General features: G+C 42.6%; 1 protein-coding gene across 3 annotated transcripts in view; it reads right to left on the bottom strand.

The window, feature by feature from the left end:
• LPAR3 (lysophosphatidic acid receptor 3) overlaps window positions 1-23,030 on the bottom strand; it is a 76,406-nt gene that overhangs the window by 41,990 nt on the left and 11,386 nt on the right. The window contains exon 1 of one of the 3 annotated variants that reach the window (XM_070746265.1): window positions 3,665-3,750. The exons of 1 other annotated variant lie outside the window; for it this stretch is intronic. The gene's annotated coding sequence lies outside the window, so the exon portion shown is untranslated. Of the gene's footprint in view, window positions 1-3,652; window positions 3,751-23,030 lie in introns of those variants that run through there. One more of the 3 variants, XM_070746264.1, reaches the window with a different exon arrangement.

Below are 23,030 nucleotides of genomic sequence, written 5' to 3' on the forward strand. Positions count from 1 at the left end.
TTCTCTCTTTTACCTTCCCTTCCTCTATTTCTTCTTTTCTTTCTCCTTCCCACCTTCTTCCCTCCCTCCCTCCCTTCACTCATTCCTCTCTTACTCTCCCCTTTCATAAGTTTCCTTGCTTCCTTCCTCTGTTCCTGTCCCTTCCTGTCCCTTCCTGTCGCTTCTTTCTTTCTTTCTTTCTTGCTCTTTTTCTTTCTCTCTTTTACCTTCCCTTCCTCTATTTCTTCTTTTCTTTCTCCTTCCCACCTTCTTCCCTCCCTCCCTCCCTTCACTCATTCCTCTCTTACTCTCCCCTTTCATAAGTTTCCTTGCTTCCTTCCTCTGTTCCTGTCCCTTCCCTCTTTCCTTCCTTCCCACCCTCCGTCCATTCATTCACCCATTCCTCTCTTGATCGCTTAAAGCCGGTCCCTGGTGCAAAAAGGGTTGGGGACCTCTGTCCTACAGGATTGGGTGGCAGAGAAGTTGAACATATGTAAATTTAAAAGTTTAAGAAAGTTTACAAGTTAAGTGAAAGAAACTTCATTATTCATTTATATGTACATGTACATTTCTTCATTAAAAACATGTCTTTCTGCATAATTTAGACTAACTTTGTGAGTTTTTTGAGGGCTGGAACCAATTAAAATTATTTACATTAATTCCTATGGGGAAAAGTCGTTCGAGATAAGAGCTGCTCGACTTAAGAGCCCAGGTCCGGAACGAATTAAACTCGTATCTCGAGGTACCACTGTACTGTTTCTTTTGCCTTCTTTGTCATTTCCCCCCCCAACACCAGTGCTTACTCATAAAACTTCAAGAGTGCCCTATTCTGTGTATGAGCAAAGTACCAAGGAACAAAAGGAGACTGGGTCAAGACAAAAGAATATACACGTCCCCCAAAAGCAGCAGAGCCAAATTTAATTTTTTTTAAATCCCGTTTTTTCATAAACAGCGAAGAAAAAGAAACACTTCGAGCGTATTCTCCAAACAGCTGAGCAAATAAAATGAAGTTAAGAATTTACTCCAGTGTAGTTTTATTTGATTCATGCACAGTTCACAAAATGAGAACATCAGCAATTCAATGGGGAATATAAATTAGGATTAAATTTACCTGCAAGTGATTGACACTTGAGTAGGAACTACAAGCCCAAATATTGACCTTCGGGAGGCAGAATGTGAATCGGTCATTGTTACAGGTAGACAACTAATATGATACTAATATCAACATTCCAGTGATTGACTTTTAATTTGCAAATTACAGACTATGACTATCGAATACGTTTTTAAAAAAACCCCTCATACTTAAGGTTTCCCCTTTTATTTTACAGATGAAACACTGACGTCAGCTCTGTCCAGGGGAGCTCATTTCCTAGTGACTTCACAAACATGAGTATGTATTTGTGCATGTGCAATATTTATGATAAGAGTATTTATGAAGTAAAGAGAAGAAAGGGGGGAAAAACAAATAAAAAGTCAAATGTATAAAAAGAATGAATGAAAATTAATAGAAGTAATTTATAATTTTGTTTTCAGCAATGATACCGTAAGTAGAAATACAGTCTTACTTCTTACTCTGTGGTTACAACCCTCTCTTCTTCCCCCTCCCCATTATCCATTTTTTCTAACCATTGAAACTGCAAATCATAAGTTCATTTTTTTCTGTTTCACCCAAAAAAATCCATAAGGGGAACATGTCACTGTAGTTTTTTGGTAAGAGTACAACTATTATTTGCCATTTCTTCTTCTAGATTCCACTCCCCCCCCCCTCCAACATTCCAACCTAGTTTACAATACTGGGGTTTCCTGATATACCATCCAAGTATTAATCGCATCCAGCCCTGCTTAGCCAAAGCTAAGTGGATCCCAAATATATTGTTTTCTCTGCTTCGTTGTTCTGGGTCTGAGTGTGGAAGTGTTTGAAGATCTAGCACTGTTAATCTGCCACAGATCTAAGCACGAATTGGTTCCAAAATATTCCCCAAAAGAAAAACTGAACCAGCCACCTCATTCAACCTTTTACCTGGGCAAAGTAGTCTAGAGAGCTGGCCATGAAAAGTGGGTCCACCTCACCTGCGGTCTCTTTTGACGGATACAGAGATGAGTTTAGGACCAATTGTATACCCAAAAGACTGCTTTTTCATGACACACTAACCAGCCAAATCCATACAATTTAAATGGATGTCCTTTTGGAAACCCAGCCAATATGGAGAAATGGCCTTCTGAGCAAATCTTTACCAAACATGAAAATGTAGCCAATAGGAGAAGGAAAAAGAAATTTAGGTAGTACTGTACTCGCTAATCCCAGTTTCTTTATCTTTGGGAAGATGAGGCAATAAAAGGTTGCTGAGACTTCTATTTATTTGGGGGTTACTTCTTCCAGCAATACTCTACTTGCTTTGTGTCCACATTGGCTGGTACATATCTATTTGCAGAGAGAGAGAGGGAGGGAGGGAGGGAGGGAGGGAGGGAGGGAGGGAAGGAAGGAAGGAAGGAAGGAAGGAAGGGGCAGAGCAGAAAACAGGGCTACAACTTTGAAGTCAACCCACACCTTCACAGGAGCAGCACCTGCTCCTCAATTCCCTTTTGATTCTCTTTTTATTTTTTATTTTCTTTTATTTTTCTCCATGTTCAGCATACAACTTTATGAAGCTTCAATACATCTTAATATACATACATTGTTATTCAAATTCAATAAACTAAATCGCATTCCAGGTTTGCTTTATATTACTTCATATGTATCCAACTTTCTTCTCTCCACTGCCCTCTTTCTATCTCAGGTGACTATTCCTGCCTCTACTCCCTACTTTCTTATTCTTCTCCCTTCTTCCCTTCTCCTTCTATTCTTTCTCCACTCTCTCCCCTTTCTCTCCTTCCTTCCTACTTCCCCACCCACCCTCTAAATCCTTCCCTAAGTGCATAGTTCTATTATCATTACACAAATGATTAAAATGTTTCTCTAGCTTTATCCATCATAACCACCCCACGTTTTTCTTTAAAAAAAAATATTAATTTTTTTGAAAACAAAAACAAACAGAACAACAAAAAGAAAATCAATGTATAACAAAAACATCAAATGTGAAAAACATATTTACAATTACATTTCTGTGTCTTCGGTTTCTCCATTTTTCCTTAAATTCAGTCATTCTATTTCCTTTTTTCCTTTTCACCATCCCTCTTTTTTCAAAATCTCCTATCTACTATATTTAATTCTTGACTTTCGGTATATGTATTTTAACTCGCGCTGCCTCCTTATCCCAGTTTTGTCTCTTGGAACTACCAAACGACCAATTCAATTTTATTCCAAATTCGTTACTACAGCTTACTCCTTTTGATTCTCGCCCCGGGACCTTTCAGGATGGAGACTCCTTGACATTCCCTTCGTCTTTGCCCTCCAATTTAGGAAGGCTGCGTTCGCGCCAGACTCAGAAAGAGCGGTATAAAATCAGAACCGCGTCCTCTTTAAAGTTAGAGAAGGTCGTGCGAACGCAGCCCACGGATAATTCCCGTGTATAACTCGGCGCGGATTTCGCCTCCCTACAGAACGAGAGAGACAAGTCGGAAGGCAACACTAAAGGGCGCGCCTAAAAATCGTCCACCCTCCGCGTTTAAAGCAAAGTTGCCCCCACCACCACCCATCCAGCCCCTTCTATGTTTGTGCCAGCCGGTCACTCACTCAGTCACTCACCGCGCTCAGATGCCTGGCATCTGCCCGCTCCTCTCCAGCGATGCGTCCCCAGTGCGGACCGCAAGCAGCCCAAAGCCGGCGGACAAGGCAACGCCGCCAGCTAAATCAGCGGCCGGCCGGGGGGGCGGGACCCTCCGGCGCCGGGGGCGGGGCGTGTTAACCTTTGCGGAACCAGGGGTGCCTTTCCTCGGTAACCCCTGCTTACCTCTCACCTCCTTCCGATTGTTTTCCCCCTGGACGAGGACTTGGTTTTCTTCCCTTTCTTTAAAGCAGAGGTCTTCAAACTTGGCAGCTTTAAGACTTGTGGACTTCAACTCCCAGAATTCTCCAGCCAGCTATACTCTCAGAATTCTGAGAGTTGAAGTCCATAAGTCTTAAGCATAGCTTAAGAGATTTCTGAGATTTTTATTTTATTTATTTTATTATTTTATTTTATTATTTTATTTATTTTATTTTATTATTTTATTCAGTCAGTCAGTCAAGTAGTATTGATAGAATGCACACTCCTTACTGACCTGTGTGCTGAAGTCCACAAGTCTTAAAGTTGCCAAGTTTGTGGACCCCTGCAAAGTGAGCGCACTGCTTAATTTGGGGCGGATGGCTTGGATTCAATATTGCATTATTCCTGTTCTGGGCGGGACATAAGCCAAGAAAACGAGAAAAAACCTGGGAGGTGCTGGCTGTGTTTCAAAGGCACTCATCATCGGGGTTCCCTCTAGCTTGTCCTCTGGGGTTACACACAGTTCAAGGATAGCAGCTGTAGAGAGAGATACTAGCCACTCCCTCCTTCTCCTAAAAGACGAGCACCTTTTTATTCCCACAATTTGTCCCGTTCTAGAACTTGCTCGTATTCACATGGAACACAAGACTGTACTCCTAGGCGGAGCAGGTAATCGCTGCAATAAAAATTTATGGGATTCAACTATGAAAAATTTCGGATATACAGTGGTACCTCTACTTAAGAACTTAATTCATTCCGTGACCAGGTTCTTATGTAGAAAAGTTTGTAAGTAGAAGCAATTTTTCCCATAGGAATCAATGTAAAAGGAAATAATGCATGCAAACCGATTAGGAAAGAAATAAAAGCTCGGAATTTGGGTGAGAGGAGGAGGAGGAAGAAGAGGAGGAGGACAGTCGCTACCGAAGGAAGGTGAGGTGAGGGAAATAAAAAAAATCCAAAACTTTAAAGCTTAAAAAAAGGGGGGCTCTGAGGCGGCAAGGAGGAGCACGCGTCTCCCATACACCCAGCACGAGGCTGCCTCCCATACATTGCGCCGGAGAGAGAGACCCAGGCAGGCGAGAGCTCCTTTGACTGAAAGGTGGCTGCTGCTGCTGCTGCTACCTGTTTCCTCTTCCATCCCATGCTGTCTCCTCTCGCTCGCTCACTTTGTAGCTGGCACCTTTCCTTCACTGTGGTGACTTCACGGTTTGGCTGAAGCCGAGTTGATCCGGCCGAGGAGAAGTGCCCCCTTTTGCCTTTCCACGCCCAGACGCTCCGGGCTTCCCAGAACGAAGGGAGCATTTCTTTTCTCTGGTCTCTGGCAGAGGTTTATTCCCTCTCCCAGCGCCCAGAGAAAGGAAAATGCTTCATTTGCTCTGGACTGTCAAATCCTCCTTAATCCATCCCACTGAAAGGCTCCTCTGGCAGCCCAGAAAAGCCCAAGATGGCCAGGATTAAAGGGGGAATGGCAGGAAACTGGCCAGGCCTTTGTGCCTCTCTCAAATTTCCTGGGAAATTTTTCTGGCCTTGGGTTCTTAAGTAGAAAATGGTTCCTAAGAAGAGGCAAAAAAAACTCTTGAACACCCAGTTCTTATCTAGAAAAGTTCTTAAGTAGAGGCTTTTGTAGGTAGAGGTACCACTGTGCTATAAATTTAAATGAATTGGAAAAAATAGGTACTATTAACTACAAACTAACACTATCAACAACATATAAGGAAAACGTCTATAAAATGTTTTATCGGTAGCACCTACCACCTGCCTGTTTGGCCAAAATGTATTTGAATTCGTCCCTGAAATGCTGGAAATGTAAAGGAAGCACAGGAAGATATTAGTATCTATGGTAGACATGTCCAGCCACAAAAGGATTTTGGAAAAAAAATAGAAATTATTTGAAACAAATTATTGCCAAGTAAATCCCATAAAAACTGGAACTATATTTACTCGGAATAAATAGACATAAAATATCAAAAAAAGAAAGTTATTTAATATTGCACATAATAACCGCAGCCAGGCTGGTATACGCTCAAAGTTGGAAACTAGAAACCACTCCATCAATATTTAATTTAATAACTAAAATCCATGAAATAGCAGATAACTGAATAAGATGGCACTAGAACTTCAGAAAAGAGATGATACAGAATTTTATCAAGTGTGGAGCAGAGGGTACAATTGGTTGAATCAGAAAAAATAGCTAAAAATTTTAAAATCTTAAGATTTCACACAATTCGAAAGGAAAACAAATAGATATACTGTATATAAGTAAACTTAGAAATCCTCTAACCAAACCAAGATGTATATAGATATATCATTGTTAAATATAATAGTACAACACATTGGTACAATAATTTATAGTGACAAAAAATAATATGATTTAGGAACAATATATCAAATGTAAGTTACACTAAAGTGTAAATTATTTTCAGATTGATACAAGTAGGCTGCAATAAATAAGGGTCAACAGGATGGTTGATATTTGTGTAAATTGTTTAAGATTTGATATATATTTGTAAATATGAAAGTTATCTTTTATGTGTGTATATATTTTTGTACGTTTCGTAAGTTGTGCCTTGTTTTTATGGTTTCTTTAATGTAAATACTTTATAAAGTTTTTTTTAAGTGTAAGGAATTTATTATCAGTTCCAAACGTCACAGTCAGTGCAAGGCGGGCTGATGCCACAAGAAGTTAGATCTGTGGCATCAGCCTGCCTTGCACCGACTGATTATGTGACATTTGGAGCTGATAATAAATTCCATACACTTAAAAAAAACTTTATTAAATATTTACATTTTTTAAAAAAACATATATGTTATGATGTGGAGGGGAATTTTTTTAAAAATAAAATTACTTTGGAAGAAGTTAGATCTGGTAAATACCATACCTCATTCCAAATATAAACCATAATAAGTAATATGACCACATTAAATGGAGGGCAATAGCTAAGCAGAATGTCTTTAGGGTGCTGAAGATCAGATGATATGCCCAAATATGGGAGGAAACATACTGCTTCCTTTTTACCTCTCGGCCCCTCCAGGGGCCATATCCAAGGCAGTTAAATTTTTATAGCCGACAAACTATATTCTATATGTATAAACATATTTTTGCTGATAATGAAAAGGGAGACTAGTATAGATCTACTTCAAACCATTTTGCTCTCATCAGCTAGCCACACCCTTACCGGGATTTGAACCTGGGGAGTTTGCTTGTAAGGCAATAGCTTTAACCTCTAGACCACAGCTTCTCCTTCTCTCAGCTTGTACCAGGGAAGAGTTATATGATTGTATTGTAAGTTTGGATATGTTCGCGTCTTTACCTGTGTAAGATTGAGAGTATCTTTGCAATGTTTCAATGAGATCACACTCGACAGCTATAAAAAAAATTAACTGCCTTGAATGGCCCATGGAGGGGCCAAGTGGCAAAAAGGAAGCAGTAGGCACCATAGTTCCCTCTAAGCTGAGCAGTGAGCAATCGCTCACTTAAAAATCATCATCAACTCAGAGTTTTCCAAACCTGCTCAGAAGCCGAGAGGGAAAGAGTGAGAGGGAAGGAGAGAGAGAGGAAGAGAGAGAAACAGATAGAAAAAAGAGAGGAAGGAAAAGAGAAAGAAAAAGAATGGGAGTAAGGAAGAGAGAAAGAAAATCAAAATCTAGTTTGAAACTAGCTCAACTATTTAAGTGGCATTTTGATATTGATAGAGTTGCCCTATTATGAGCTCATTGTTATAGACACACAGTACAGTATTTTATTTTGAAATTCTCTGAGGCAAAACAGGGTGGGTTTTTTGTTTGTTTGTTTGTTTATTTATTTATTTATTATTTCTGTGCCTCCCAGTCCCGAAGGGACTGCCGCTCAGACACTATACTTTTCCGCCCACCCCCCCAAAAAATTAGAGGGAACAGTGGTAGGCACCCTCCCATATTTGGGTATACCAGGGTGATTTGATGAAAAAAACATACCGGTATAACTTTTTCCTGGTAGAAGCTTAGACAGGAGGAGAACCTGTGTCCTAGAGGTTAAAGCTACTGCCTTACAGGCCGTCTGCCCAGGGTCAAATCCTAGTAAGAGTATGGCTAGCGGATGAGAGCAAAATAGCTTGAAATAAATCTATACTAGTCTCCATTCCTTTTTATTATCAGCAAAAATATGTTACACATATAGAATATAGTTTGTTGCTATAAAAATAATTAACTGCCTTGAATGGCACCTGGAGGGGCTGAGTGGCAAAAAAGAAGCAGTATGCCCCTCCCACATTTGGTTATACCAAGGTAATTTGACATATGGTTTCCTTTTCACTTATCAACAAAAATATGCAAATATATATACATACATACATACATACATACATACATACATACATACATACATACATACATATACTCTCTCTTTCTCTATGTAGACAGACAGACAGACAGACAGGCAGACAGACAGACAGACAGATGATTTTTGGTTGAGTCAAGACAGAGCCCCAGGTTCAAATCCCAGTAAGGGTGTGGCTACCTGATGGGGGCAAATAAGCCTGAAGTAGATCTATAATAGTCTCCCTTCCTTTTCATTATCATCAAAAATATGTAACACACACACATATTCTCTATGTATATCTACTATATATTTATAATAGATGAGGTAAGAGGGAAGCAGGGAAATATAATTCTGCCCCATCTGACAGATTACACATTTCCCCCCTATTGATTCTGTATTGGCCATCAGAAAACTAATTATATTATTCTTTAGAGAGACCCTTAAATGTTCAATTCCAAATAGACCGATCCTTTTCCCTCCTGGTGCCATCCAAAAGTATTAGAAACACGAAATTCCCAGTAAAATTGGAGATTCTAGTCCCCACACATCTGAAAAGTCAAGATTTGGGGACGGACGGACTGTTTTAAAAAATAGGTTGTGAAAATAAGTCTTTGAACTAAATATATTCTTGTTCCTACTTCCTCGAATCAATTCTGCTTTGTTTTTTTTTTAATGACGACTTTATGTTTTCTTTATTTTAAGAAAGAGTTTAGAACAGCAGTGTCAAACTCAAGGCCCACGTCATGCATCCGGCCCATGAGGTGCTTAGATCTGGCCTGTGGGTCCACCCTGGAAACAGCAAAAGATTGGTCTGCAGTGTCTCTTCCAGTGAAAACAGGCTCTCAAGCTCCATTTTCAACTGTGACAGCCTCCTGAAACCTCTGCCCATGAAAACGAAGTTCCTGTGGCCTTCCTGATCTCTGCTTTTGCTGGCAGAGGGTTGTAGAAGGCCATCACAGCTGAAAATGAGAGTCTGTTTTCGCTGGCAGAGCACTCAGGTCAACCACAGGCACCCCCGACACAAGTGATATGGAGCTGGCCACAACCCTTGCTTCCCCCAAGGTCAAACACAACCCTGATGCGACCCTCAAGGTAATCAAGATTGACACCCCTGGTTTAGAATAACCTGCTTTAAATTTAAGGCAATACATTTTATTATCTATATGCAATATTAAACAATGGGCCTTTTCCCATTACTGAGTTATTTCTTTCCACTCATCCCTGAAATTGGCAAAAATTTCAAAGGAATGAGTGCCTGGATAAATTGCCCACTTTGTTGACAGGTCAGTAGGCTGCTTTTGATGAATCTGTTTTGACTCATTGCCAAATGATACTGTCATGATTCTGCGCATGTAGTGAGTGATAGACAAGGCGATTAATCAATATCTCTCACTTTACCTCCTTCCCACTACTGAGTATTGTCCACCATCTGGGGTGGGTTCTAGTTGAATTTTGCTACGGGTGCACATCTGTGCATGCATATGTGTCCCACCACAGGATTTCACTTCCCCACATGCTCAGGACCACATTACAAGCCGAAACACAGCTGAGGAGCTTCTCAGCTGTGCTATGGATGAAGAATAAAGGTCTGCATTAAGATGAGGGAGGGTGGGAGGGCTTCTTTCGACATGGAGACGCTGGGGAAAAAAATCACAAAAAATTGCATCATCAGTGGGTTCCTACCGGTGTAGCACTCTGGACCGTACCGTTAGGAACCCACCACTTCCACCATCCAGAAAAATATCTGTTAAAGCACAATATTTATTTATTTATTTATTTATTTATTGGATTTGTATGCCGCCCCTCTCCGTGGACTCAGGGCAGCTAACAACAGTGACAAAAAACAGAATGTAAAAATCCAATACTACAACAGCTAAAAACCCTTGTTATAAAACCAATCATACATACAAACATACCATGCATAAATTGTAGAAGCCTAGGGGGAAGGATTGTAGAAAGAATTGAGTTGGTCTGGTTCTGGGAGTCTTATCGTTTCTAGACTGTTTCTTTTGCATCAGGGGTGTCAAACTCGATTTCATTTAGGGCCGCATTAGGGTTATGTTTGACCTCAGGGGGCTGTGATGGGCGTGGCCATGGTTAGCAGGGCCATCTTGATGCCTCTCGTGTCAGGGATGCCTGTGGTGGCCTGAGTGCTCTGCCAACAAAAACAGCCTCCCGATCTCCGTTTTCAGCTACGACAGCCTCCTGCACCCCTCTGCCAAGAAAAACAGAGCTCAGGAGGGGCATGCGGGCCTCAAGTTTGACATCCCTGTTCTGCACCTTTCATATACCTTCTGTTAAAATTTGAGCCAAATAAAGTTTTTAGAAACTTAATTGCAATCATAAAGGAAGCAGACTCACAAACAGCACTTTAATTTGTTAAAAAAAAATTGTTTAATTGTTTAATTCTTTTCCATTCCTTTCTGCCTTTGGGAGATGTTTGTATAGTATCATGTTGAAGTGCAGGCAATGAAAAGCCCAGACTCAGCGAATACACCCAATCATATTGTTTTTTTTAATTTTTGCTTTTTCTCATTCATCTGATTCCTTCTTTTCCTTCCTTCCTTTGCAATAGCATTTAGCATTTATATACTGCTTCACAGTGCCTTCTCTGAGCCGTTTACAGAGAGTAAGATATTGCCCCCAACAATCTGGGTCCTCATTTTACCAACCTTGGAAGGATGGAAGGCTGAGTCAAACTTCAGCCCACTGAGATTTGATCTGCCAAACTGCTGGCAACCGGTGATCAGCAGAAATAGCTTTCAGTACTGCATTCTAACCACTGTACCATCGAGGCACTGCACCTGCCTCCCTCCCCCTCCCCACATCAAATGAGCCACTTCTGTTTTCTAATTCAATTTCTCTTCCACTTTTGGGGAAATAATAGTCTAGACTCCTATTGTTTAGACGCCTATAGATATTCAATCAGTGAAGGGAAATGTGTGTTCATTCTCAGAACAATAGGTGGGTAGCCATATTGATATTTTCCTGTATTATGAAACAGCACTTAGTATCTATTGATTAGTTTCTTGGCGTGAACAGATCCTCTTTTTTTATCACTGTAAGCCAAAATGCTGACAACACATTTAGCAGCATAGCACACAATCAATTTTCATCAGCAACCACGAGGTTACATAAAGCACAGAATAGATCTCAGATTTCTTTTCTTTGTTAAAATCAACAGTAAAAAAAAAATGAGTTTACAGTAAAGGATTAATTTCTGCCCAGTGAAGCTAAAGTATTCCTCTTGTCAATAAGCAACACACAGGAGCAAAGTCTCTGACATCACTTTTCAAAAATTAATTTAAAGATCATTGGGGGGAAAAAGCTCGTAAAACAGTTGGCCTGCTAGATTCACATCTTGGGTTTTAAAAGAAATCTTTTAGGCCATTGGCAGGTGCTAAGACACTTAGACATGCTACAATTCAATACAGTAGTGGGTTCTAAAGTTCGTTGTCAGAAGCGTCCCGGGCAGGTGGGCGGGGCCTCCTGCCACCACCGCTACTGGTTGGTAGAACAGGACCGAACCGGGAGCAACACATTGCTGATTCAGTACATCAACTCAAGATCTTGTTGACTTTGACTAGACTAGAAGAAAAATACTGAAAAATATGACTGCAAACTTTAACAGGCGAAACATCCTCTCTGCTCCATGCTATTTTTTTTACATTAACCTTAGATAAAAATCCCATTTCACTGGGATTTTTCTAAGTCCTCTCACCTTTTGTTTAAATAGGCAGAAGTAGGTATATGATTAAGCAAATGTGCTTACTGCCTTCACATCCACTTTGAGCAAAGTGGAACAACTGTTGAACTAAACCAGAACCAACTGTAGGCGTCTCCATGAGGCAGGCGAATGGGACATGCATTGTGATGCCAAACCTGTTCTTCATGTGTTCGTGTGTGCAAGTGTTAAAGAGCAGAGCTTGCAATCGTGATGCAAATGCACATTTTGTCATTATTGTGGTTAGGAACAAAGGCTGACAGAACCATCCAAATAAATATTGCTTTCTGGAAACATAGCTTTGTGCCCAATATCTGAGATCTTGATCTAAATGTACTAACTTATTATCAGCAAACTTACCTTGATAGCCCATATTTAGGGCTACAGTAATCCCTCGCTACTTCGCGGTTCATCTTTTGTGGATTCGCTACTTCACGTGTTTTCAAAGGGGGCTTAAATCCATTAAGTCCATTGAAAATTTTAAATCCATTAAAAATTCATAAAATTCTTCTACAGTACTACTGTACTCTATTAAAGAAACTGGTAGAATATCACATGTAGTTCTAGCTGAGAAACATTATAGAACAACTGTTTAATGCAAAGGGTGGGGTTTTTAAAGTTGAAATATTCATTAAATACATTAAAAAATATATTCTCCACTGCTTCTGGAAGGAGAGTCCAGGATGGGTTAACCCTCAATCTTATTGGTTGAGACTGAGTTATAAATTAACATGTTAATTAGGCACCGCCCCTTGCCTGCCCCCAAGGGTTCAGTTTTTAAAACTCAGTCATTGGAATGAGACCTATGAGTTTTTGTTTAGTGATTTAATGTGATAATTAAGTACATTAAAATGAATATTTTTACTAACATGTTTTCTTTCTCCTTTCTACTTTACTGTTTTTCAGATGCAGTTGCCAAGTAGGGGTCTCTGCCCTCAGTGGGCACCACCCCCATCGTTTGTCCCTGTGGAACCTCTTCCCTCAGAGGGTACCGTTTCGAAGGGGGACTCAGCCTCAGGTCCCTGACCTCAGCGGTCAGACCTGGCTGCAGCCGAAGGTGGGGGGGTCCGCCCCCCCCACTGGGAGGCTGTTTGGAGGAGCTGGAAGGTCGAAGCTTCCCTTCCAGGCTGCCTAAGAGCGGATCGCCGCATAACGCCGCTACCGCCATCGTTCGCCGCCAGCCGATCAGCTGTTCGGCGCTAGGAGCGGATCGCCGCCGGAACGGCCGCCGCGGCCGCCGCCGCCATTCGAGGCAGAGCCAGGGCCAAGGAATAAGGCCCCTTGTTGCAAGAGGCGCGCGCGCGCGCGTGCGCTGAGGACCATATGTTCGGCGGCCTCATTAACCAGCCTCCCATATGATCGGCGGCTCCCCGGGCTACAGGGGATCGATCGGCCGCCGCGGCTGCAGGCTTTTCGGCTCGGGGACCTCAGGTTCTCTGATAGCCGCCGGGGGATGAAGGGCAACGGCGATTGCCGCCCTCACTACTCGCGCCCGCCATTTTGGATTACATCTCGGGCCGCGTAACGGTTACTGCCGCCATTTTTTTGGAGAAAATTGGCGGGAACCCCCCCCCCTGCCTCCTCACTCTCCTCATAGTCCTCCTATCAGGTTGGAGGGATGGCATGAGTGGGTGGAGTCTTCGTGGGCAAAGACCGTTCGCCATTTTGTGGAAGGAGAAAAAGCCTCGGTCGGTAGTTTTTACTTCACCGCAGAGCTGTGTTTGGTCAATTGCCTTGTTTCCTGCAAAGGATTATTCTGTGAGTACCATGGAGCCAACTGTCCCCGGGCCAGAGAAGGTGGCATGCCCAGATGTAGTGGCTAAGGCCAAGGATAAGGCCAAATCTAAGCCCAAATCGCAGGGGACTTCCTCCTCAGCTCTCAGAGAAGCCGAAAGGAGGATTCAGGCACTCGAGCAGAGGTTGGAGACTGTTTTCCAGGCCCCTTCCCTGTCTACAGGACCTATCCCAGGCCATCTACCATCAGGAGCCTTAACACCACGCTCCATGCCTCAAGGGGATTTGTTGCCAGGCAGAGATTGGTCCCCAGATCGCCAGCTTACTCACCAGGCCCCAATGCCGGTAAGCAGGCCAGGGTCTGCCAGCAATACAAGGCCTTCATGGGGTTTTTCGCCTCAAGCAACTGTAGGCCCAACTGCTTCATTCACCCCCACAGCTGCTGGACTCAGGAATCAGAGTGACACCTGGCAGAATTTATCTCCTGCCCTGCAGGAGATGATTACCAATGTATACTCACAAGGAGTAGCATCGGGGGTGCAACAATGCAGCCAACAGCCCCATCAACCAGGCCGGAATTTGTGGTCTGCACCGCCCCTTTCAGGTTTGGAGTTCTCAGAGGGAACATTACAGGAGGACAGCGACAAGGATTATGACTTGTCAGATGATGAGACAACTCCTGAGCCACCTTCAGTGGCTGGACTCTTTAAGCCTGCCTTGTTCAGGACTTTATTACACAAGGCAAAACTAGCGGTGGATCTCCCCGGTCCTGCAAAAGCCGCTGAAACACCAAGGTCAACTATCCTACTGACAGAACCCAAACCTGAAACAGACCATATCCCGGCACCAGATATATTTATACAAAACGCCAAAAGACCATGGCAGCAGCCAGCGGCAGCTCAAGGCCCTTCAGCGTTGGAACGCAAATTCTATACCTGTGATGAAGAGCTGGAGAATCTACTCCAATTTCCACCAATTGACCACCCAGTGGTAAACCTGGTGTCTAATGCCATGGTTCCTGCTGAGTCCGGGGATAATTTGAAACCCGAGGACAGGAAAGCGGAGATCCTGCTCCGGAAATCGCATGCCATGTCTGGATGGGGCTTTCGAGCAGCGGCCGCTGCTTCCTTCTTCAATAGGGCTTCCATAGCATGGATTGAAGAAATGATGTCAAAACTGGGACCGGAAGATGGTAGGCTGCGGCAGGACTTGAGTAAACTGCTAGCCGCAGCGGAGTTTTCGGCTGACGCTACTCTCCACGCCGCCAAATTTTCAGCGAGAGGGATGGCCACAACGCTTTCATCCAGACGCCTGTTGTGGCTAAGGAACTGGCAGGCTGACACCAAATCCAAGTGGCGCCTGGCCTCCTCCCCTTTCCGCGGCGCTGACCTCTTCGGGGAGGTGCTGGATAAAGTCCTTATTGAAGATAAGGATAAGAGGAAGGTTCTCCCCAGGTCCAACAGGCGGCAGGACAGGCGGTCTACACCGTACAACAGACGCCAGTCCTTTCGTTGGGACAACTCCTCTGGATCAGGCCACAACCAGCGGCCATACTCGCAGGGCCGATTCAACCAGCCCTCCTCCTTTCGAAATGACCGGTCAGGGTTCCAAGACAGAACCAGAGGATATCAGCAGGCTAGACGCCCATTTAGAGGCACTAGCCAGAGGGGCTTCAAACGCCCCAAATGACTTCCAAGACGGCCAACCATTAGGAGGGAAGCTCCGCCTTTACAGCTCATTCTGGCGAGCCACCTCCTCGGACAAATGGGCTATAGCCACGGTGTCGCGAGGCCTCAGATTAGAGTTCCTTCAGCCCCCGCCCAACCGTTTCATCCAGTGCCCAACACCTCGAGACCCTGCCAAGAGTCAGGAGTTGTTTCAAGAGATAACGCACCTTTTGCGTATACAGGCCATAGAGCCGGTACCGCAGAACGACTGGAGAACCGGTTTCTACTCAATGATCTTTACTGTGCCAAAATCATCGGGAGGTTGCCGTTTGATCCTGAATTTGAAGCAACTAAACCTGTACATTCTGTACAGGAAATTCAGGATGCACTCGTTGCAGACCATCCTGACGGCAATACGCCTCCAGGACTTTTTAACATCACTGGACCTGAAGGAGGCGTACCTGCATGTACCGATTTATCCTCCTCATCGACGGTTCCTACGTTTTTGTGTCGAGGGCGTACACTACCAATACAAGGCCATGCCATTCGGCCTTTCTTCAGCGCCCCGCACATTCACCAAGCTACTGGACGTCCTCACGGCGAGCCTGCGCGCACAATCGGTGCGTCTAATGGCCTATTTGGACGACATCGTGATCTTGTCCAAATCACGTGCCCAGGCTCAACAAGATCTCGCCCTGACGATGAGGACCTTGACGGAGCACGGCTTTACCATCAATGTGCCCAAGAGTCAGCTGATTCCATCTACCACGCTCCTACATCTGGGCTCCATCATCGACACGACTTCGTGCATGGTGTACCTCTCCCCGGAGAGAAGGAAGAACATAAGGGCTCTCATCTCATCCGTCCGGAGAGACAAACGGTCATCTCTGGCCTTTTTGTCCAAGGTGCTGGGGACCTTGGTCTCTTGCATCGGGATAATTCCGTGGGCCAGACACCACATTCGGAGCCTTCAATGGTTTCTACTGCCAGCCCAGAAGGTTCGGACCAGCCATTCCACCATGCGGGTTCGTCTTCCAAAGGAGGTAAAGGACTCTCTAGCGTGGTGGGTCTCCCCAGCCTTGTGCCGTGGACTATCGTTCAGCACGCACGACCTAGTCACTCTAACTACAGACGCCAGTCTCTCGGGTTGGGGAGCGCATATTGGCCAACAGTGCGCACAAGGCCTCTGGTCCAGGGAGGACCTCAACCCGGTAAACATAAACTTTCTGGAGCTCAGGGCAGTTTTCCTGGCTCTACAGCACTTTGTTCCTTTTCTTCAAAACAAACATGTTCTGGTCCTGACGGACAACATCGCGACCAAGGCCTACCTCAACCATCAGGGGGGTACGAGGTCGCGACGTCTCATGCAGGAAGCCTCGGCCCTTTTCACCTGGGCCGAGAGGAATCTGGCATCATTATCAGCGGAGCACATCGCGGGGGTCGACAATACTCAGGCCGATTGGCTGAGCAGGACCACTCTCGACCCGACAGAATGGAAACTGGATTCGCGATTGTTCCAAAGAATCACGGAGATTTTCGGTACGCCTCTGGTGGACATGTTCGCGACACACACCAATGCGCAGCTCCCCAGATTTTACACCCGTTTCCCTTCGCCCAGGGCGGAGGGAGTAGATGCTCTCACCTCCCGCTGGCCACAGGGTCTCCTCTACGCCTACCCGCCGACGAAGATTCTACCGAAGGTGGTGGACAAGATTTTGCGGGAGAGGGCAGAGGTGATTCTGGTCGCTCCGTACTGGCCACGCAGACCGTGGTTTTCGGATCTAGTGTCTCTTTCAACATCCCCACCGTGGAGGATCCCGGACAGAGAGATATCCCTCAGCCAGGGATCGGTCAATCATCCGGAACCCCAGTGGTTTCAACTGACCGTCTGGAGATTGAGCGGAACAGGTTGAGGGGACATCATTTACCTGATGACATCATCTCAACGATACAGGCGGCTCGACGACCATCCACCTCGAGAATATACCAGGCCACCTGGTCAGCCTTCTGTAAGTTCTGCCAGGAGAACAGTACTGACACGGAGGCGGCTTCGGTGTTGCAGGTATTGGGGTTCCTCCAGGCGGGTCTGGATCGGGGATTAGCCCCCAATACCCTCCGGAGACAAGTTGCAGCCTTGTCCACAATTATTAGAACAGGGGAGCAGAGATCCTTATCTTTCCATCCTTGGGTCAAGGACTTCCTTAAGGGCGCTGCGAACACTCATCCTCCCACAATCCATCGTTTTCCATCGTGGGACCTGTCGTTAGTGTTAAATGCATTGACTGGTCCACCGTTCGAGCCATTGAGGTCCATACCACTTAGGTTCTTAACGATTAAGACAGCCTTCCTGGTGGCTGTGACCTCGGCTAGGAGGGTTTCAGACATCTCTGCGCTCTCTGTACGTTCTGATCTTTGTATATTTTATCCTGACAGGCTAGTCCTACGGTTAGATCCAGCGTTCCTGCCCAAGATTAACTCTTTATTCCACAGGAAGCAGGAGATAGTGTTGCCTGATTTTTGTGCTGGTGGGAATCATCCGTTAGAACTCAGGTGGCACAAACTGGATGTCAGGAGAGCCGTAAAAATTTATATTCGACGGACAGAGCCATTTAGGCGGTCCGAAAGGATGTTTATTTCTTTTTCACAGACTAAATCAGGGCTTGGGGTTTCCCCCAAGTCAATCAGTCGCTGGATTCGTGAGTGTATTGCTGAAGCCTACGAAACCACCACTCAGACTTTACCTCAGGGGATCACTGCTCATTCCACTCGCAGTGCAGCCACTTCAGCAGCCTGGAGGACCCAGGCTTCGGCTGAGGATATATGCCGGGCAGCAACGTGGTCTGCGCCTTCTACTTTCATCCGGCATTACAAACTGGACACGTATGCCTCAGCTGAGGCTTCCTTTGGGAGAAGAGTTTTGCAGACGGTTTGTTCTACTGTTAATCCCTGAATCTGCACTCTCCCACCCTTGGACTAGAACTGGGGCATATCCCATCCTGGACTCTCCTTCCAGAAGCAGTGGAGAAGAACCGTTGTACCTACCTGAACGGTCTTCTCGATGCTCTGGAAGGAGAGTCCAGACCCACCCAAGTAATCGTTTGATTCAAGGGATTTGGGTTGTGTTTTGTCTAATCGTTATGTTTCATAAGGGTTCAATAAAATTGTGTTGGATATTAATGACTTCGTTTTTTAAAACTGAACCCTTGGGGGCAGGCAAGGGGCGGTGCCTAATTAACATGTTAATTTATAACTCAGTCTCAACCAATAAGATTGAGGGTTAACCCATCCTGGACTCTCCTTCCAGAGCATCGAGAAGACCGTTCAGGTAGGTACAACGGTTCTTTCCTCTACTTCACGGAAATTCATTTTTCAAGGGTGGTCTTGGAATGCATCCCCCGCAAAAAACGAGGAATTACTGTATTTAGAGTACTGTAAATTACTTGTGTGCAAGACACAGTATCTTTTTGCCTATGTTGTATATTTATTTGTTGGACAGTAACAGGTTAACCCTTACTAGGATACTGCTTTTCTACTTCCAAGTTTTAAGGTGTTTTTTTTAAGTCCAAAATAGGAAGTACAAGGTTGCTTCATGGTTCTATGACTAAGGTATAGTACAATATAGTTTAGTATAGTACAACAAGGTTGCTTCATGGGTCTATGACTAAGGTATAGCACAATATAGTTTAGTATAGTACAACAAGGTTGCTTCATGGCCCAATGAGTAAGGTATAGCACAATATAGTTTAGTATAGTACAACAAGGTTGCTTCATGGCCCAATGAGTAAAGTAACATGAATGCTATCTTTACTGTAAAAATAACTTCTATTTGTACTGCTGATAAATATCCACTCTTTCAGGACTCTAAATAGTCCCAGCTGTTTTTGAGTCAATGTTAAACCTAGTACTAATCATCCAATCAGTAAATGAGTTAGCAAATATCTTGTAAGGAAGACACCGTAAAATTGTAGGAGGAGGGTTTTATTTTTGTTTCTAACTCTAATGTCGTGCCAGGCTTGAGCACAACAACCAAGGCTGAAGATGGCCTGACTCATTGAAAATCCAGGCCTTTCCAATTAACATCAGTTTACAAAAAGACCTCCTGTTTTCATTTCCTTTCATGCTGTTTCTTTAAACCAGCCTTCTCTAACTTAGCCCTCTCCACATCCAGTCCTAATATTGTCCCAGTTCCGCGGGAAGATGCTTTACATCTCAAAGTTGAAAATACAGAAAATGCTCTGGGGCATTTAGAATCAGATGGAGATTCTTCTATTCCATTTTATTCTTTATTTCCCAGGACCGTACTAGAATGTGATTCTTCTGCCAGGTTTGCCATGGTCAAAGCTGCACTGGCCACAGATGACTTTATATTCTACTCAAACGATGTTATTCCTTAGATAGGAGTATCAAAATAAACTTTACAATTAAATGACCTCAGTGCAGAGTAACATTGATCTGAGAGACTTTCAATTTAGCTGCTATATACATAATAAAAAAAATCAGAAATATGCAGAAATTGAAATCAGTGATGTGTAAATAGAAACACGAATGTGAATTTATCACTATCCTAAAAGAACCACTGTTATAGATAACAGGGAATATTGATGATATATACCCAGTTATACCTGTGAAAGTCTAGATACTGCGTTGAACTTCAAATCCAGAGAATAATTTCTCTGCCAAATCCTGGAAGTTGTAGAACACAGCTTGCCTATTACCTTTTACGCCAACAAATGTCTTTCCAGTTACTATGATGGAATGGCCGAGAAAACCTTGGTGATTGCCAAGAATTGTTCAGCATTCCAGATATAATGAAAGTGCCTCTGAGACCATAAGTTAAAATTTAAAAACAGAGAGATGCCAGATGTACACTGTGGGAACAGCTGAATGTATGAATACAGGCCTCGTGGTGAAATGTTTGGTTTAATTTTTAATCTAGGTACTTTTTAAAAAAGTCTACAAAAAAGTCTGCAAAAAAAGATAGATTGGGATGTACAGTTAATTGAGAGATTTGATTCTTGATTTGGAAGGGATCAGCAAATTAATTACACTAAATAAATTAGTTGCCCTAATCAGTAACATGATTTCAATACAGTAGTATAGGTTTTTTTTTGGGGGGGGGGAGTCTAAGTTGAAATGGTCCAGACTATTCTTAAAACAGAACCCCTTCCCTACCATCATTTGTTTTCTTGTGTTTATAATGCGTAAGTAATGCATCCTATTATTTTACTACAATAGTATTTACACGGGGTTGACCGATATTGACATTTTCATTTTTTTTAGTTGTGAGGGATACATAAGTCTAGCAGAATACCAGCATTTAATTTGAATTTGAAAAAAATGAAGTCAGGAAATCTAAGGCTCAGAATGAACTGAGACTTGCAACAAATTTCAAAAATAGTAGTAAAAAGTTTCTTTTAGCATGTAAAAAAACAAGAAAAAGAGTCAAGGTTGGGAGAAGAATTGCTTCATTCAGTATTTGTAACTGATTTCACACAAAAGAAAAAAATAATAGTGTGACCTATCAAAAGCAGTATCATAAAAGAGATCAAGAATATAAATCAGTACAGTAATAGTAATATTTATAGTATGCTATTACAAGTGGAAGAGGAAGTGATTAAATGCCTAAGAAGATATTGGCAAAATGAATTAAGGATTAATGAAAGCAAGATGGAAGAAGTAGTAGAAAATATACATAAGATAAAGAATACAAGAATTAGAGAGATGAGAAGGAAATTTTTACATAAATGGTATTTCACGCCAGTAAAACTAGCACACTTCCAGAGGAAAGGGAAAGGAAATTGCTGGCATGGTTGCCAAATAAAAGGAGTTTTTATGCATATGCTCTGGGAATGTGTTGAAGTTCAAAAATTTGGGAAGGAAGTACAGAATGAAATAAATAATATGCTAAACATTAATTGGATAATCACAAAAGAATTAGCAATACTAGTTAAATATGGGGAATTACGAGAATTTAAAGAAATCAAAACAGCAGCTTTGGAAAGCGCTCAAGCAGTAGTTGTATTAGGGTGGAAAGATAGCAATAAATGGACAATTCAGAATTGGTACTGGTACATGGTGGACCACATTCATTTCGAAATTATGGAAATAAGATTAAATAACTTTAATGAAAATAAATTGGAGAAGCTGATGGCATGATGGAATAAGGTGAAAAATTATATCTTAAGTAGAATTTATGACGACAATGTGAAAAATAAATTCCAATCACTTTTTGTAGGTAAAGAAATGTAAACCGGAGCAAAGGAAGAAATTGAAACTTATTGTAAATAATATAACCCCCTAAATGGTGGTGGGGGTTTTATTGGTGATGGGCACGTCTTTTTTTATGTATTTTTTTGTTGTTGTTAATTTAGTAAATAAACCAATAAAAATTATTTTTAAAAAAAGTATGTAAAAAAACAAGAAAAAGAGTCAAGGGAGAAGAATTGCTTCATTCATTATTTTTATCTGATTTCATACAAAAGAAAAAAATAATAGTATGACCTATCAAAAGCAGTATCATAAAAGAGATCAGCAATATAAATCAAAATAGTCAAGAAAATGGTAGTGCAAGATTTATCCACTCTAAACAAGTTCAAATCACTAGGATGAGGTAGATTACATCCCAGAGTTTTGAAGGAGTTGGCCGATGCGATCTCAGAGTGACTGAACCATATGTATTTCAAATATCATGGGGAACTGGAAACTACCAAAGAATTGGGAAAGAGCTGACGTGGTTCCTATCTTCAAAAAGAGGAGGGGAAATGAATGCAGGAAACTACAGAGTAATCAGCCTGACATCAATACCTTGGAAGATCCTAGAAAAGACAATCAGGCAATAGATCTGCAGACACTTAGAAAGAAGCAAAGTTCTTTCTAGAAGCCAACATGGATTTGTCAAAAACAGATGTCAGGCAAACCTTATTGCATTCTTTGACAAAGTGACTAAATTAGTGGACCAGCAAAATGATGGTACATTGTATACTTGGGTTTCAGTGAAGCATTTGACAAAGTAGTCTACAATTTATTTATTTTTTATTTATTGGATTTGTATGCCGCTCCTCTCTGTGGACGTGGGGCAGCTAACAACAGTGTTACTAGATAAAATGTGAAGGTGGATTCATAACTGGCTGACCAGAGGACACAATGTGTAGTACTCAATACAATAATAACGTATTTACATAGAGGGAAGTATGCAATGGTTTTTTTTTTCAAGATTCTATCCTAGGCCCGGTACTCTTCAACATCTTCATAAATTATTTAAATGAGAGGATAGAAGGGGAACCCATCAAGTTTACAGACAACCCAAACCTGGAGGCAACACTTTAGAAGATACAGAAATATCTTGACAGACTTGAACAGTGAATCCGAGCCAACAAAATGCAAAAAAGCCAATTCAGTCCTAGATTGCATCAACAGAGGAATAGTGTCAAGATCAACAGAAGGATAGTATCAAGATTAGTGATAATAGCTGCCCTGAGTCTGAGGAATAGGGTGGCATAGAAATCAAATCAAATCAAATTTAAAAATAAATAAATAAATATTTGTATTTTTATTAGATTTGTATGCTGCCCCTCTCCAAAGGCTCGGGGCGGCTAACAACAATAAAAAAGACAATGTGAACAAATCTAATATTAAAAATAATCTAAAAAACCCCAATTTAAAGAACCATTCATACATACAAGCATACCATGTATAAATTCTATAAGCCTAGGGGGAAGAGAAAA

The sequence above is a fragment of the Erythrolamprus reginae genome, chromosome 3 (genome assembly GCF_031021105.1).
Source record: "Erythrolamprus reginae isolate rEryReg1 chromosome 3, rEryReg1.hap1, whole genome shotgun sequence".
Lineage (NCBI taxonomy): Eukaryota > Metazoa > Chordata > Lepidosauria > Squamata > Dipsadidae > Erythrolamprus > Erythrolamprus reginae.